Source organism: Talpa occidentalis, unplaced genomic scaffold (assembly GCF_014898055.3).
Source record: "Talpa occidentalis isolate TD23 unplaced genomic scaffold, MPIMG_talOcc4v2.1 talOcc4.10, whole genome shotgun sequence".
Lineage (NCBI taxonomy): Eukaryota > Metazoa > Chordata > Mammalia > Eulipotyphla > Talpidae > Talpa > Talpa occidentalis.
In genome coordinates, this window is record NW_023600993.1 from 98,314,356 (window position 1) to 98,331,358 (window position 17,003).

Consider the following 17,003-nt stretch of genomic DNA (forward strand, 5'->3'; position numbering starts at 1 on the left):
GCCAAGTAACACCTATTCACAGGAGCCCCGGGCAAACCACCCCTGCACGGGCCTCCCTGCCAAAGGTCACAAAGCAACCACAGCTGGAACCTCCTTCCTTCCTCTGTTCAGAAAAGCGGGCTGTGTCCAGGACCCCACCTTGGCTCTCCCTCACAGTTAGGACAAGGACGTAGCCCTCCTGTGTCCCATGCTAGCCATTCAAACACTCCCAAGCTAGGGACCGGCTGCTTACCTGCCCTGAAACTGGAAGGAAGCCTAAAATGATCTTTGTCTCCAACTCAAAGAACTGTCAGAACTGCCACAAGGATGAGCAGAAAATAGCAGATGATCAATTTTTCCAGAACCCCATCTCTGCATGCCTGCTGTCCCGGCTGTGAGAAAATGTGTTCAGGGTTTTGGCTGTGAGCTTCGTTGACCTGGGGCCGTTTGGAGGTTCAGAAGCTCCAGCTTCTCTTCCCACTCCCCACCTCCTGGAAAGAGCTTGGCCACTTTAAAAGCCACGTGAGTGCTGGGGAGGAAGTTCTGACTCTAGAAAAGGACAGGCTTTGGGAGTCCTGATCTAGGGGTAGGGCTGCTGTGGGGCACCTGAAGCCACAGATGCCAGGGGCTCTCAGACACCTCCACTCCCAGAACTCATCCTCAGGAACACTGCCCAGGTGCCAAGATGCCTGTAGGTCCAGCAATGCAATTTATTGCAGTGAAAAATAACCTTTCAAATCCGAATGAGTTACTATCCTCTGCCAGATGACGGGCTCAACCGTGCAGTGGTTAGAGATCATGGGTTTGAATCTTGGCTCTGCCACTTCCAACATAAACATACGACAACACGTAATACATTACATGCAGTGTACCCTCCATACATGAATGCATACATGCTCGTACATTTATTTTATTTCTTTTTTTGCTACTACCTAACTGTTTCCTCTTTCTCCCTTCAACCTTCCACTTAACCTCAGAAGCCTCACTTCTGTCACGAGTCACTATAATTATTTACTTTATCAGTTATTACTTTGCCCTGCTCTGCCTGTGTTACCATCATCACAGCTTCCTCCCATGTACCGCCATAGTTGGTTGATTTCCATCAAGAATCATCAATACAAAATTATAACCCGAACCAAGTCTTTATTTCCAGCATGGCCTCTACAGCATTTATTAATCCCAAGAGAGAAGGTCTGGTGTTCCACCACCAACCTGGAAGCTCAGCTAATAATTCTAAGAGATACCCTTGTTCCTTCTATGGACCCTGGGTCTCCAAACACAGGCTGAGGCCTGTCCTTCCTCACCACCCACTGCCAGGCTCTAGCCAGGCCCTGTCATCTCTCACCTGATGGATTTTTGCTCTGGCTTCCGCCTCTACCTTCCTGCTTCTGCCCTTGCAACTGACAGTCCTTCCTTCACGTGAAGACAGAGGGAATTTGTTGGACTCTAGCAGGCCATGTTCCTCCTCTGCTTACAACCCCCCATGTCTCTTTCCTTTAGAATAAAATAGACTTGGCTACTTCCAGCCTCTCTAACCTTAAGTCCTCATTGCTAAGTTTTGCCTGGAAACAAAACTCCCTCCAGAGTATCTTTGGTCTGGAAATGCCTCTCCTAACCCTACACAGCACATCCTAAATGAGACCATATTCTTATGTGCCAGATTGTCAAGGCAGGCCCCAGGGCTCTGACTGATTCCTGGCTGCAAATTCTTGTTGAAAACTGCCTTAAAAATATTGACACGCATGATCGCTAATACACATTGTTAAATGAGGAGCACCTTGGTTTTGTACTAATCATCATGTCTTGCCAGTGAACAGACTGATTCATATTTTTAATAATGGATTCCAAACAGCTACGGGTTTGCAACTGTAGCATCTCCACAATTTCAGCTGATTGCAAAGTCTTACTTAGAAAATCATATTTTCCGCCAGCTACAATAGTCCAAACTCTGTTGTCTGAGAGAAGACGAAGGCTGGAGGCCCATGTGTCCCCTGGCCACGGCTAGCGCCCCTTTCCATTCCCACCAGAGCCCTCAGGCACTGTCTACTGCCTCCTGCCTCCCACCAGTGTCAGGTTCTATCTACCTCCCTTTCTCAAACTCCCTGTGCTCCCAGCACACCTGCCTTTTTGTTCTGCCTCAGGGCCTTTGCACATGCGTGCAGCCCTCTGAGCCCTGCCTTTCAGAGAGGATGCTGAACTTAAATCCAGCAGAAAGAAATCCTTTGCAGAGGGCGAACAAAACAGGAAGCTGGAAGGGCCGTGACCTATTGTTTCTTTCAGGATGCAAGAGTTGTATTTTGTTGTTTTATTTTTCCCACCTGGCCTCTAAAATCAGAGTTAAGGAAAAAGAACCATGGGGATATTTACACAAAGGCAGGCCCAATGCCAGTGCTCAAATAATGATTTGGATAATGTTCCTAGACTGAACAATGGCAGCCTCTCTGAACAGTAGAAGCTATTGCAGAGCAAAAACTCTGCTAATGTCAAAAGAAAAATATTTGCTTTCTGTCCGATAGACGGACAGAAAAGCCTCTGGAGGCCAGCTCTGCAGACAGCCGTCTCCCCGGGGCCACCTGGCTGTGTTGGTGGCAGCACGAGACCGAACCAAGTGACCAGCCAGGCTCGGAACTGTCGGCCCAGTTCACCGACAACAGAGAGGACAGGAGGCCGGCGTGGGGGCTTCTCCTGGTCTCTCCTGTCTGCAGTGGGGGATGCAGGGGTGGGCGGGATGCAGTCAAGCTCTCAGGTCAAGTGGGGTGCAGGGTAGGTCTGGACCTGGAGGACGGTGGCGTCTGCCTTGGGTGAGCTACTCATCCTGGGTCTCCGCCCACCTGCCCTCCACCCCACAGCCCCTCTTCCTCAGCAGTAAGCCAGGGAGGACGCTCGGTGTCCTCGTGAGGAGAACGGGGACACGTGGCACAGTCGGCTCCTCCATCCAGCGGGGATGCCCTGAAGGCCTCCAGAACAGGGATCCCATAGCCGGGCATGTAGTTCATGTTGGTTTTCAGTTGCGGAGTTAAACAAAATGACAGAAGAGAGAATTGAGGGCTCCAAAGTTGAGGGCTAGATTCTGCTTGACCTAGGTCGCCCTGCCCCGGGGTCAGACAGTCACAGCTGTGGCGGCTGAGGGCAGCGGGATGCGGCCCCTGGCTCGGGCAGCGCTCCCTCTCATGCTGCTCTTTGCTCTCTGCGGTCATTTTTCTACTTCCTGGGGAAATGAGCCTTCAAGTCCTGTCCAGATGTAGACTTTGGGTCTCATTTATTTTAGACAAGAGGCAGAGATGTTGAGAAGAAACCATGTGCCTTGGAGTTCTTCTGACCCCATGGGTCTGGTTGTCCCTGTTGCAGTGGGGAACCCCATCTCCAACCCCAAAGTCAGGACTCAGGGAACTCGTCAGGACCCAGACTCTGCAAAGGGGCCTGTGCTTGATGCATCATCTCTCCTGGGGACTGCATCAGCCCCCTAAAGGGAGAGAGTTCCTTTCCCCATGTCCCACTCCAGTCTCCCCAGAGCAGCTAAACAGAGATAATATGGTCCAAAATATCAATCACCACAAGGTTGGGAAACTCCAGCCTGGGATTAACCAGACACAGGACAAGCCATAGTGATGGAATCAGATTCCATACTTTACTTAAATTAGTAGCCTGATGACACCAGTGATAAGTTATACAAAGACCTAGGGTGACCACTAAGAAATCTGTATAAAGAGATGCACTTTAAAATACCATAGATAAATTACAATGTAACACTAAACAGTGTTTAAGTGGCCCACAGATGAAAAGGAGAAAGAACAACAGGAAAACAAAAAATGGAAAGGTGGACTTGAGCCCTCATAAATCAATAATTACACTAAATGTAGATGGTCTGTATACATCAGAGGAAACACAGAGATTGGCAGAGCTAATTTAAAAGCAAATCCCAATTATATGTACAAGACACTCACTTCAACTATAACTACATACAGGCAAAAGAAAGAAAGCAGAAGCAGAAGAACTCCTGGAACTTCAGAAAGAAAAAAATATTGAGAAAGGTAAAAATAGGAGTGAATATAATAGACTATTCTTTAAGCATTTCTGAAGTCATAGATGAAGTAAAAACAATCACAATAGGTAATGTAGTACTCCATTGTGTGAAATATTTAAGACAATTGCCTTTTAAAAGTGGGGAAGGTGAAGAAACTCAAATCTCAGGAAGGCTCCAGCACTTCACTAGAAATGTTAAAACACTGAAGGCAGCAGACTGTGGTAAGCTGTACATGTGCATAACACCTAAACAACCACTGAAAAATATACAAAAGAAGGTACCCTAAAACATTATGAGTAAATCAAAATAGGATTCTGAAAACATTTTAATATCACCAGAAGGTAAGAAAAAGGAAAACAAGGCCTCCCTGGTGGCAAAGGCAGTTGAGCGCCGCACTGTGAAGCTGTCCGCAGCCTCTGCAGCACCCGTTTGATCCCAACCTGCCGGCAAGAATCCCACATGGTGAGCAGACCTCTCCTGTTGCACCCGCTGCTCCCCTCAGCAGTGTATTTCATCAGTCTGCCTGTTCTGCTCCCCGCCCTATCTCTGGTGAATCCTCTTACCCTCCCGCACCTCTGGCCTGTACCCCGGTTCTTGTATAAAAATAAATAAATCTTCAAAAAAAAAAAAAAAAAACAAACAAAAGAATAAGAAACAGAAGGAATAAGTAGAATATAAAATAACAAAATCACAGCTTTGACCTTAACATATCAGTAATTACTTTAAATGCCAATGGCCTAAATATACCAATTAAAAGAGATTTTCAAAGTGGATTTAAAAATACAAACAAACAATTATATACTGTGTGCAAGAAACTCTCATTAAACATAATGGCATAGGCAAATGAAAGTATTAATAAAATAATGGATAGACATGTCATGAAAATATTGACATAATAAAAGCAGGAGTGGATATATTAATATCAGGTTGAGCAGAATTCAGAGCAAAAGAAATTACCAGGGACAACGAGGGACATTATATAATAATAAAAGGATCAATTCACCAAGAAGATATAGTGGGCCCTAAATGTTTGTGCACCAAACACTGAGCTTTATGTTACAGGAAGCACAAACTGAGAGAAGCTGAAAGGATAAACACATAAATCCAAAATTATGGTTGGAGACTTCAACACTAAGCTACTATCAATATTTGACAATCTCTGTCAGTAATTGACATATGTAGCAGACAGATCTAGAAGACAGAAAATCAGTAAGGATATAGTTAAACTGAACAACATCATAAATCAACTGGATCTAATTGACATTTATAGACTTCTATAACCAACAAAAGAATACACATTCATTACAAACTCATATGGAACATTCTCCAAGACAGATCATATCATGGCTCATAAAGCACACCTTAACAAATTTAAGAGAATTCAAATCACAAAGAACATGTTCTTTCACTGTAATGGAATCAAACTAGGAATGAGTAACAGAAAGACAATAGGAAAATCTTCAGGTGCTGAATGTTAGAAAGTACACTTCTATATAAAACCAAAAGTTGAAGAGATGTCTAAAGAAAAATTTAAACATACAGAGAACTCAGTGAAAATGAAAATACAACATATCAAAATGGATGAGATGCAATGAAAGTTATGCTGAGTGAGCAATTTTGAGTACTAAATGCTTACATTAGAAAAAAAGAAAGATTTCAAGTCATTCATCTAAGTTCCTACCTCAAGAAACAAGGTAAAAAAGAGTAAATTAAATCCAAAGTAAGCAGAAGGAAAGAAATAATAAAGAGGAGGAGTCAATTACATTGGTAACAGAAAAATAGAGAAAATCGATGAAAAAAGAACAGGTTATTTGATAAGATCGATAAATTGATAAAATTCTAGCAAGATGAGTGAAGATAGAGAAAAGAAACAAATTACCAATACCAGGAATAAAACAGAAAATATGGCTACAGATTATACAACCATTAAAGGGATAAATGTTATGAACAACTTTACACCCATAAATGTCATACCTTAGAAGCAATGAACCAATTCCTCAAAAACCATAAACTACTTAGCTAAATCAAAATGAAATAGATAAGCTGAAGAGTCCTGAAGCTATTTAAGATATTGCATTTGTAATTAAAAAGCTACCAAAAAAATTTAATCTAGCATTTTAGAAAAATTAATACCAGCTTTACACAATCTCTTCCAGGAAATTAATACCAGCTTTACACAATCTCTTCCAGGAAATAAGAGAAAGAAACATTTCCCAGCTTGTCTTATGAGGCCACTATTATGCTAACACCACAACCAGACAAAAACAATAGAAAAAACAGACCAATATCTCTCATGAACTTTTAGACACAAGAATATGAAAATACAGTCGTACATTGCTTTAACAACATGTCACTCAACAATGGACTGCTATACAACAGTGGGCTATGCCATACACAGCCTGGGGGTACAGTAGGCTATACCACTCGGTTTGTGTAATGATTCTCCATGACATTCATGCAATGACATCACCTAACAGTGCATTTCTCATTTGTGAAGCCATGCACGATTACATATTAGCAAACTGAAACCAACAACAAATAAAAATGATACAACACGATCAAATGGGATTTATTTCAGGTGTGCAAGATTGAGTCACTATTCAGAAGACAATCAATGTAATACACTATATCTACAGACTAAAAAAGTCAAATCATTTCAATTCATGCAGAAAAAGCAGCCAAGCTGCCGGAGGGCAGCCTGGGGCTCCAGATCACCCTTTGCCACTGAGTGGAGGGTCAGGAGATGCCAGTTTGTTGGGGTAGCCAAGAGGGCCTCCATGCCATGGGTGGGGATGGAATGTGGAAAAGGGTAGAAGTAGAGCCCACTGCTGACCCTAGGTTTGTCCCCTTTCTGATCTCACATTTCTTTTGTTTCATCAATGCCAACTGGGAGTTTGGGGGTCTCTAGGGGTGCAGTGCAGGATATACGGGAAGTATGGAGAAACCCCAGGGAATTCACCCAGGGTATTATTATTCAAGCCCTGCAGTTCCTAGGCAGTTCATCTTCCCATCTCTCTGAGTCCTTTATGATCATCTGTGAAAATATTTCCAGGGTAATTAATTAACTTTAGAGGGGGAAGCAGCAAAAAGTGACTCTACACCATCTTGTGCCATAAGCACAGGGTGACTTCTTTCAAAAGTAAAAATGAACTTGACAGACACCCAGCAATTGTTCTTTTGGGCATTTATCCCAGAGAAATAAAGACTCGTGTTTACACTTGAAACTTGTACATGAAATTTCACAGCAGCTTTATTTATAACAATTCCAAAGTTGAGCTATCCAAATGGCCTCCAAGGGGTGAATGGTTAAACAAACCGTCCAACATCTATAATGTGTGATAAACCAACAGTAAAAAGGAGAAGTTATTGGTAACAGAACAACTCACCGAGGGAATCATGCTGAGTGAAGATAAAGTCGATCTGAAACTATGACATGTTGTAGAATTCCATTTACATATTATTTTTGAATACAAAAAATAAAACGGACAGATGGAAATTAGAAACCAGTTAGGGATTGCCAGGGGATGGGGGGCATTTCCATGAAGGGGGTAGCACAGGGATCCCTGCGTTCTGGGAGCACTGGCAGAGGGAAGACAGAAATAGCTTTCTAGCTGCGTGATTCAGTGGTATTTCATGGGGCCTCTGAACCATGCTAAATGTTAGCGATAACGCTCTGATCATTTTGTTCATCAGCAACCCCATTCCACACTTTGGGAACATTCTAGGATGCTTGGCACTTAATCATGGTTCCAAAAAGAAAAAAACAAAACAGGGATAGCCCCTACTGGGTTCCAAATATAAGGCTATTGAATAATGAAATATTATTGAGATCATTTCCAAAATTGTTTTACAAATGACAATCAGATCAGCAGGGGGAGTCAGGTATGGTGAGAGTCCGGCCTTGGCTTTGCAGTGACCCAGGATCCAGGTCCTCGGGATGATGGTTGAATATGTGGCCATTCCAGGCAGCTGGATGCAGACAGGAGCACAGGGAGGGAAACACACATAGTCACGCTGTCCTCCCGAACCTGGCATTTTACAGTGAAGTCATGGATTGGGCAATACATTTAGAAATTTAGAGGTAGGGTTTCAGGAAAAGATCTTAAATTCAAGTAAAATATGTGTGTGTATGTGTGACCCTTACCTATTGACCCCTGAGCCTTGGCAGTTAGCCAACATGGACCATTTATGCATGCAAACTTGGTCCGATCCTTCTTGTGCAAACGTCCAACCTGCGTCCTGGAGCCGCCACTGTGGCCCTTACTCGAGCTGCTTATTAGAACACTAAATTACACACCAGCCGGCTGTCTGATGAGCTCCTTCTCCTCCAGGATGCGGGACAAGCAAAGCTGCGGAAGCTCCCTGAGGAGGTGAGTGGGCTTCTGCCTGCCCCTCCCCCTTTCTATAGGCAACGACTTTAATTGAATTAAAACCCTCCAGTGGTTCTATGATGGGGGGGTGGGGGCGGGGCACAGAGCTGCAGTCAAATCCCCTCACTATTAAGTAGGAGATGAGAGAAACTTCCTGTCCCGGGGAGAGACCCTGGAGTCCTCCAGGGGAAGCCCACCCTACCTGCCTCTCTCGGGTCCAGAGAACCCTCTGGAGAGCAGGCTCCCGGCTCTGGCCCAGAGGAAGGGCGGGCAGCACTGTGGGAAAGAGGCAGGGGACAGATGGAGGGGCAGAGGGCGGGTGTACGACATGCACAGATGTGCAAATACCCAGATTCAAGCGTAAGCTGAATGTAATTACTTGGTTAATTAAATATTGACTTTTAACTCAAAAAGTGATTAAAACAGGACTGTCCAGAAAGGAGAGGGGGCAGGGAATGCATCAGAACTGGCAGGATGGGGAAAGAGGAGGATGAGGGTTGCTCAGTGGAAGGCCTGGCCTGTCCTACTGTGCGCAGGGAGCTGGTCTTCAGTGTCCAGGCAGGCAGGGAGCCGCAGAGAGGGGTCACTGTGCAAAAGTGGGCTTTGCAGGCGTCCCCTTACAACATGTTCCACTCTCAGCCCCCATCTCCTCACCGGGCTGCCCTTAGAGTGAACAGAGCTTGGGAGGCAGGAACCAGATACTGTTCACTGCCTTTCCTGGAGCATAAGGGGTACCTGGCCCGAGGGGTACCTGGCCCGAGGGGTGCTTGGCCCAAGGAGTGTTTTATCAGTGTTTTAGAATGACTGAATGAACTTCTGTGCAACCAGTGGCAATGTATGTGGGGAGTTTTGCATGAGTGCCTGTGCGTGTGCCTGGTGCACGTGCACAGTTCTGTGTGTGCATCTGTCTGCACATGCCTGTGTGTGCATGTACAAGCATGTGTGTAAGTTTACCATAGACAGGTGCTAGAATTCAGGTGTCGGGCCAGGGCAAAACTCACCAGCTTAGACCCCTACAGGGTCTGAGGGTCTGCAAAGCATTTCTTTCCCATAATTCACAGCCAACTCTCCACCCCTCTAGGTTTGAGGACTCAGCCTGAGTTTTCCGTTTGGGATTTTGGTGTCTGCCTGAGAGACTCGAGGGGCTTCAGGGGTCCAGCCTGAGCAGTCTTAGCCATGGCTCAGCCAGGCTGCCTGGGGCCGCAGTAAGACTCTCAGGACCCTTGAGGGCCGCCTGATTCTCCTCGCCCACCCACATGGTCCAGGACAACCTTTCTGCTGTGTCCCTCCTCACCCTGATGGCATCTCTCTCTGGGGTTGTCCTGACAGGACACCTGCGCACCTCAGTTCCTCATGTGAGGTCCCTAATAGCCCTTTCGCACAGAATGCCGTCCCATTCAGCTCCCGTGCAGAGCCAGAATTTTATTCTATTTCCTGGACTTCTGTGCAACAATTTTAAAAACACTATTCCTCCTTTGTGCTTCTTTACCTCCATCAAGAGCTGAAATACAACCCGAACTCTTTTTGTCCAAACACTTTCTGGCTGGGTTTGGGTTGGGAGCGGAGGGGATTTTATGAGGTTATAAAAGTCAAGGTTTCAACAAGTCCAACAAATTGGTGAGTGAAGGAGAAACATTAAAAGTAGGAAAAATGACGTGTCCTGGGATGCATCCCACACACCTGTAAAGAAGGGCGTGGTGCTGGAGCAGGGACTCCCAAGCTCACACAGCTGCCCCGCCCCCTCCAAATAAATGCTTTGCAAGAGCAAAAGATGCTGCAGAGTCACCCTCAGAGGGCGGGGGCCGGCTCCTCAGTTCCCGAGCAGACAGCCTGGCATGTATTTTAAAACAAATCCCAGCATGGTGGAAACAATACCCTCTTGTGGTTAATTCTGCCTGAGTTTTCATTTAGACATCAGCTGTCTTGTATGCAGAACTGTAATTGCATTAGGAGAAAAATCTGTTTATATGTCTTGAGAAATTATGATCATGAAAAATAGCGGCATAAGCCCCCATTAAGTCAGAAGAAAGATAATTGTCTTTCAGGCTGCCTGGCTGGGCCGGCGCTGACACAGAGATGGATCGACTTCAGTAAAATAGGACTCATTTTCGGAGCGAGGTACCCATCTTCCCCTTTAATTACACATAGCTGCACGGCCTCATTTGTATTAATGCCCGATGCCTACCAGCGCATCCTCATGAAGGGAGGGTTCGTTTGGGAGACGGGGAATTACAAGCCAGTTTAATTGCAGTCGCCCGTGAGTGTTTCACTGGTGAAGGACAGAGCGTCTTGGCCGGTTAAGATGCTGCCCTGGAACATAGATAAAGGTGGCCATTTGTCTGTTTGCTTTTATCCACCAATAGTTCTCTCCCGGGTAAGTGGACAAGGAAGATTAAGCACGTGGAGCTCACTGTGCGATGAAATAGACACTCGAGCAGCATTAGTGCCCGTGTAATGGAGTATTAAAATGAGTAACGCAGCCCCGGGGCAGCTCAGGTGCAAATCTCAGTGGGCAGGTATCGCTGGCGGGTCTCCACGGATAATGGTGGCCTAAGGGGGGAAAGCAGGGTCCGTTGGATGATAAGTGCATTTCAATTTGGTCTCTCCCTGCGATGGTAGATCGTGTTTTATAGTCACCTTCTAGATAATCTACTTGGGAGATGATTAATGGGGCTCCTGATTTAATAAAAGCAGAGCAGGGCAGCCCCAGGGGAGGTTCTAACTCACCTGGTTCTGCCCACAGGGGCTGACCACCCCCGGCCTCAGTCTCCTCATCTTTAGGTGGGGATAATGTCGACAGGATGGCTGGATTAAGTGGAGTCAACGAGGATAAAATGCCCAACACAGGCCGGTTCTGAATCTGCGGTGTCACTTCAGAGCAGGAAAATGGCCCTTTCCTGGTAGGACACCTTGGGAGGAAAGCCACATGTGAGATCTTGCTGGGTGCTTTGATTTGGGGTGCTCAGGACACCAAGCCGCCTTGGGCAGCTCTGATGAGCCTCTTGCTCAGGTATTTGTTCATTGGATAGACACTACTAAGGGGTGTTCCAGGACAGAGCAAAGGCAGGGGTTATAAATAGGAGGTGACACTTGCTTTTTGGGGGTGGAGGCAGCTTTCAGTCTAGAAGGAGAAACATAAGAAGTGGGCACAACAGAATTTGTGGGTCTGCGCCAGTGGTAGTGTGTCCAGCTCTTGGGGGCAGATCAATCCTCCCAGGCAGACATTCCCACCAGTGGGCCATTTGACCACTTCTGGCCAAGATGTCACTCAGGGCCCACCAGCTGGGAGCTTCTGGAAAATCCTTTTCTCTGTGTTAAAATGTGAGGGGAGATCCCTGTCCAGCTTCTGCTTAGTTACAGGGAGAAGACAGAATGTAGCTTGTGACCTGACAAAGAATGAAACCAGATAAGCAGCAAGGTCATTGCTTTCGCAAACCCAAAGGCATGCTGAGGTCGTGGGGCAACCAACAGTCCCAAAACCGAAGGCGAAAGAGGCACCTGCAGGGAGAGATGAGAGAGGCTTAGCTGGTGAATTCAGAAGGTCTGCCAGGGCGGTAATTCTCAGCAGGGGCCATCTTGCCTCCCAGGAGGCATTTGGCAGTGCCTGCAGAAATGGTTACAGCTGGACTGGAAGAGCTACTGGCACCTAGTGGTTGGGGGTCAAGGATGCTGCTAAACATCCTAAGAGGCACAGGATGGGCCCCCAACAGCAAATACACATCCAGTTCAAAATGTCAGCAGTGTCAGGACTGAGAACCCAAGTTCAACCAACATGGTCTCTTGGCTGGACAACATAATAGGTTCCTAACTTCCCCCAGATTCTGCCCTTGCTCCTGCAGTCCATTTCCACACAGGAGCCCAAGGGCTATGCTACAATATAAACCCAATCATGACATTTGTCTGCTTGAGTCCCTCAGAGGACTCCCCTCCCAGCCTGCCTGTGTCTACATAACCTGCAAAACCTGCTCCCCCCGGGGTCTTCTCATTTAATATCCCACCATGCTCTTCCCTCCTCCCACTTCATTCTATTCGGATTGATCTCACTGCATCCCTGAAAGATGTCAAGAACATTCCTACCCCAGGGCCTTTACACTTGCTTCCTCTGACTAGAATGCTCTTCTCTGCTTCAAGGCTGATGGCCCTGTTTCATCCCAGTCTTTGCTCAAAAGCACACACTAGAACAGTGACTGGGCTTGATTTGTTCAAAGGGACCAATGCGGCCGGGTAGGTCATCAAGGACAAGGTGACATTTGGGAGACTGAGAGTTCTAGATTATGGAGGGCCTTGTAGCAGTAGGAACATGTTTGGGTTTTGTTCCAAGTGGAGCTCAGTGAAACATTTCGAGCAAAGATGTAAAAAGATCTAACTAGATGCATGTTTTTAAAGATGAATCTGCCTTCCAGAAAGCAAAAGGCAAGGGGAGAAGACCAGTTGGGAGACCACCAGCATGGGTGGTGGTGGGCTAGGATGGTGGGGTGAGGCCAAGAGAGACTGACATCTTAAAAGGATTCAAAAAAATAAATAAAATTTTCTGATGAAATGAAAGATCTCTCAATTTTCTTCTAGGTAACAACAGAAGAGGTGGCTAGGGAGGACTTTCATCTCCTTCTCCGGGACTCCCCTGAACCCTTCAACCCAACCGCTTGGAACAAATATAAAGACAAAGCAAATTCCTTCCCAACAGTGCCCTTGTCTTGCCACCAACTGTAGTCACGCTGAGACACAGACACAGCTATGGATGGATTGAAAACTCAATTGATGAATAAGCTAATGATAGAAAAAAAATCTAAAGAGAACACTTAGGAAACAGAGAACCACTTCACTGCAATTTGAAACAATAATAAAAAGAGGCATATTCTGAGTGGGAAATGTGGCTCAGAGGTTAGAGATTGCAGGGCCTGGGGGGTAAGGTCTCTACTTCACTGGCATCCCAGGCAGCACACACAGACCTTCAGAAGTTTTGAGGCAAGTCCCTGCATCCTCCTTCCACCCATCCTGAGATCAAACCAGGCGGCCTTGGGCTCTGGCTTTGATTAGTTATGCGTGGCCTGACTGCCTGGGACTCAGGAGAGAAAGATGAATGGAAAGTTATTTCCCCTGGTAATTATTTTCAAAGACACACAGCCTGGCTTCACCCCATGACAAGCTACAGGCCCCTGGCAACAGAGCTGGCTTTGTGGACATGGACCTGTGCAGCCGCTCAGGTGTAGAAGGGCCCTTGCTTGGTCTGAAGCTCTGCTGTGCTAAAATTCCAAATTGTATTTGAACAAGAGGTGCCTCATTTTCATATTTCACTGCCCCTGCTTGGATGCTGCCTAGAAACCATCTTCCACATTTTCACTTCAGTTGCTCAAATGCTTCTCTCAACCCTTACACAGGGCCAGGTGATGTGGGGGACATTCTTAGAGGTACCTTTCCCCAGAAAGGAGTAATTGTTTTACCCAACTACAGACAATGTGAGACACAGAACAGAAACAGTCTCAGTCCCAAACTTATTAGCAGAACAGCCACGGTTGAGCAACACCCTGATCAAGCCCATCCTGAAGCAGGAGGTCAGGATCAAGAAATGAGAGAGGAGCCTCCTGGCTACACACCAATCCTGGTCCATCTCCAGACAGGCCCAATATTGAAATCGAGTCTAGGTTTTCATGCTATGAGCTGAACAGTGGTAATACCCGTGTTGTTTAGCAAACTCAATGGTGCTCAAAATTCTCAGTGAGCCTGGCCCTTTCTGAGCAGGATCCTCTGCTGATACACCCACTGATCAGACACTTGGAGATTTCTCTTGGCAGGAAAGTGGCCTTTAATCTGCAGCTTGTAGTTCTCAGTACCCGAGAAAAAACAAGCTGTACTCCTTGGACGGCGGCAGGTCCAGCTATATAATGTTTGGGGCCCAATGCAAAGTGAAAACGCAGAGTCCTTTGTCCAAAAATTCTTAAGAATTTCAGGACAGTGATGGCAGAGTGTTAAGCCAAGGCAGGGCCTTGGGAATGTGGGACTCTGCAGAGTTGTGCAGCTTGCTCACCCATCAGAGGGCTCTGGAAGGTGAGGAGGCACTTATAAAAGTCTGCAGGGGATTTCTGTTCTAGGTGAGTGACGACGAAAGCGGCTCCAGCTCAGGGTACCGTCAGAGGCCCTGGTAAGATGTGACTGCCATAGACTGGAATACAGCACAGATCTCCCACCTCCCTGGGGCTCTCACCCAGCACTGAGCATCTGGGGAGGCCATGGTCGCCTTGGCAACGACTCCATTGTTCAAATAAGTAAGATTCCTCCTGGAGACCAATCGGTGGGGACCACAATTGATTGGATGCATAATGCATTCTGGACAGCTTGTTTAAAAAAATTAGCCTTCCAGTGGCAGCTCCCTGGGGTCTGACAGAATGTGAGGAACCATTCCTGAGGCTGGGGGGTTGGGGCTTGGGGGTGGGAAGACCTAGGGAACCAGGAGCCGTGGAAATCTGCTCCTGAGTTTGGGAAGACATTTGAGCTGCGTGTCTCAGTTATCCAGCCTGTGAAATGCCCGGGGTCGCAGCCCCGACCCCTCACCGCCATGATCCTAAGTGAGAGTTGGCAAAAGAGTGAGACGGGCAGCGCACAAAGTACACGGGTGTCCCTGCTTTTGCTGCCTCCTCCCCCTCTTCCCAGGTGGAGAGAGAGCAACAGTGTTTAATAAACGTCTAAGAGTTGGCTGCACGCACGGCTCCCATTGCCCCTGAATTTCCACCAGTGCTTGGAACAACACAGATCCTGAGCGAAAACCATCTCAACTGTGAAGTCAACCTAGAGCCTCGGGTCCCAGCTGAGCTCAGAAGGTGGAACAGCCTGGCCAGTGCCGCACATACAGCCCAGGCCTTGAGCCTGGCCTTTGGGCAGCAGGGCTGCTGCCCCTTCTCCATCCTCGTTGACAGCCTCAGTGAGGAGCAGCCTCTGGTGGGTCATCGCTTTCCCGGGGAACAGACGCCAGCGCCAGGCGTCCATGCTCAGAGGCCTCCCGGGACTTCAGCACGGAGCACAGGGACGCTGGCATCTCCTTGCTTTGGAAAGTCCACCAGGCGGAAAGCGTGGCCGGTGACAGCCCGCTGGGGTCCCTGGCAGCTCCCTGTGCGCAACTTGTCTGTCCTGGTGGAGCCTCAGCCGCTAGCCCTGGGCAGCCTGGGGGTGATCCTGCACTTGATGCTCCAGGCATCCTTCCCCACCAAGCTCTTCATGTGCATTTGATCCCACACTCTCCCATGACACCTGGCCCATTTGTTTGTTTATTTTTTTAACAAAAGCTGGATTCTAGACCCATGTGTTGTCACAGAATTTGAGTCTGTTTTAAACTTTCCACAGATAACGGGCCCCCTCATTGCCTGCGCCTGGGACACGAGGCACCCACCACACACTGCTTGCTCAACCACTCCGTGTGGGATTCCAGAAGTGCAAACTCCTACTCCTCCAACATGCAAGACATCCTGCCTCAGGGCCCTGGCACTTGCAGGGGCTTCTGCCTGGAGCTCTTGCTCCTCGTGTACAAGGTGGCTTCTGCCTTCGCGTCCTGCACATCAGTACTCGGCTGTTCCTTCCTGGCCACCTTATAAAAAAGGACTCCACCCGCAAGGACACCCTTTACTTGTACCTACTTTTCCCCACTGCCCCATTACCCCCGGATCCTATTCTTCCCTGTCGTGCTCACACAGCCCACGGTGGGGGGCTTCTTGATCTCGTTCAATGCCATTTCTCCAGCAACGGTTCCTTAAAAGAAACTCAACAAACCACGGAAGAGGGTCCCTGCAGGCAAATCCTGCGCCTGCCCTGGGTCAGCTGTGTGATCGTGGATAAGTTACTGCCCCTTTCTGGACCTGTTTCTTTTTCTGAAAGCAGAAACAAGGCCCACCAGAGTCACAGAGTCAGGAGCCCAGGAGAGACACGGAAACATCCGCCCCCACGGGGGTGTGACGCATCCCCACCCCCACCCCCTTCCCACAGCCACAGATTTAATGCTGCGGGGGAGCGAGGGGGATCTGCCCGTCTAGGCAGGAGCAGGATCCTCACTCTCTTCCACACTGGCCAGAGGGTCAGGCAGCCAGACAGGGCGGAGGTGGGCTGGGAAATAGGCTGGATGACTCCCGCCTTCCTAGCAAAGTGTTGAAAGAATAAGCACATCCGCAACCCCACTTCCTGCACCAAGACCAGGTAACAGCAAAGAGAGAAGGTGACACACAATTCTCTTGCTTTGTGTGAATAATCCCGTCCCAAGCCTTGTGGGAAAGTGGGCAGCCGATTAAGGACAGGGCAGGAGAAAGGGGAGTGGAGAGCAGGAAGGGCGGATCCGGAGGGAGGGAGAGACAGAGAGGGAGGGAGGACAGGCAGGCTGGCTTAGTTCTAATGCCCCCAGGGGGAAGTTGGCAGCTAAAGCGGACACACCCACAGCCTTCGCCAGGAGCCTCCAGTCTCAGAGGGGACAAGGACGCCTAGAACACTGGGATTTGACCCTGGGATTTGAGCCAGATTCAGGGATGGGAAGAGATCGCTACTGCACCCCCCCCCCAACGCCGACCCCCGCCGCTGCACCCCCTCCTGCGAGCAGGTGGATCCGCACACATTTTAACTCCAATTTCAGCTTAAACTGCAGCTGCTGTTGTTGC

General features: G+C 47.9%; 1 long non-coding RNA gene across 1 annotated transcript; it reads right to left on the reverse strand.

Moving 5' to 3' along the window:
- Positions 1-10,485: 10,485 nt before the first annotated feature.
- On the reverse strand, positions 10,486-14,591 carry LOC119254543 (uncharacterized). Its single transcript, XR_005127302.1, has 3 exons — positions 14,399-14,591; positions 11,101-11,282; positions 10,486-10,683 (listed from the first exon to the last, which is right to left on the reverse strand). It is a non-coding gene; the product is annotated as an uncharacterized LOC119254543 (long non-coding RNA).
- Positions 14,592-17,003: the final 2,412 nt, after the last annotated feature.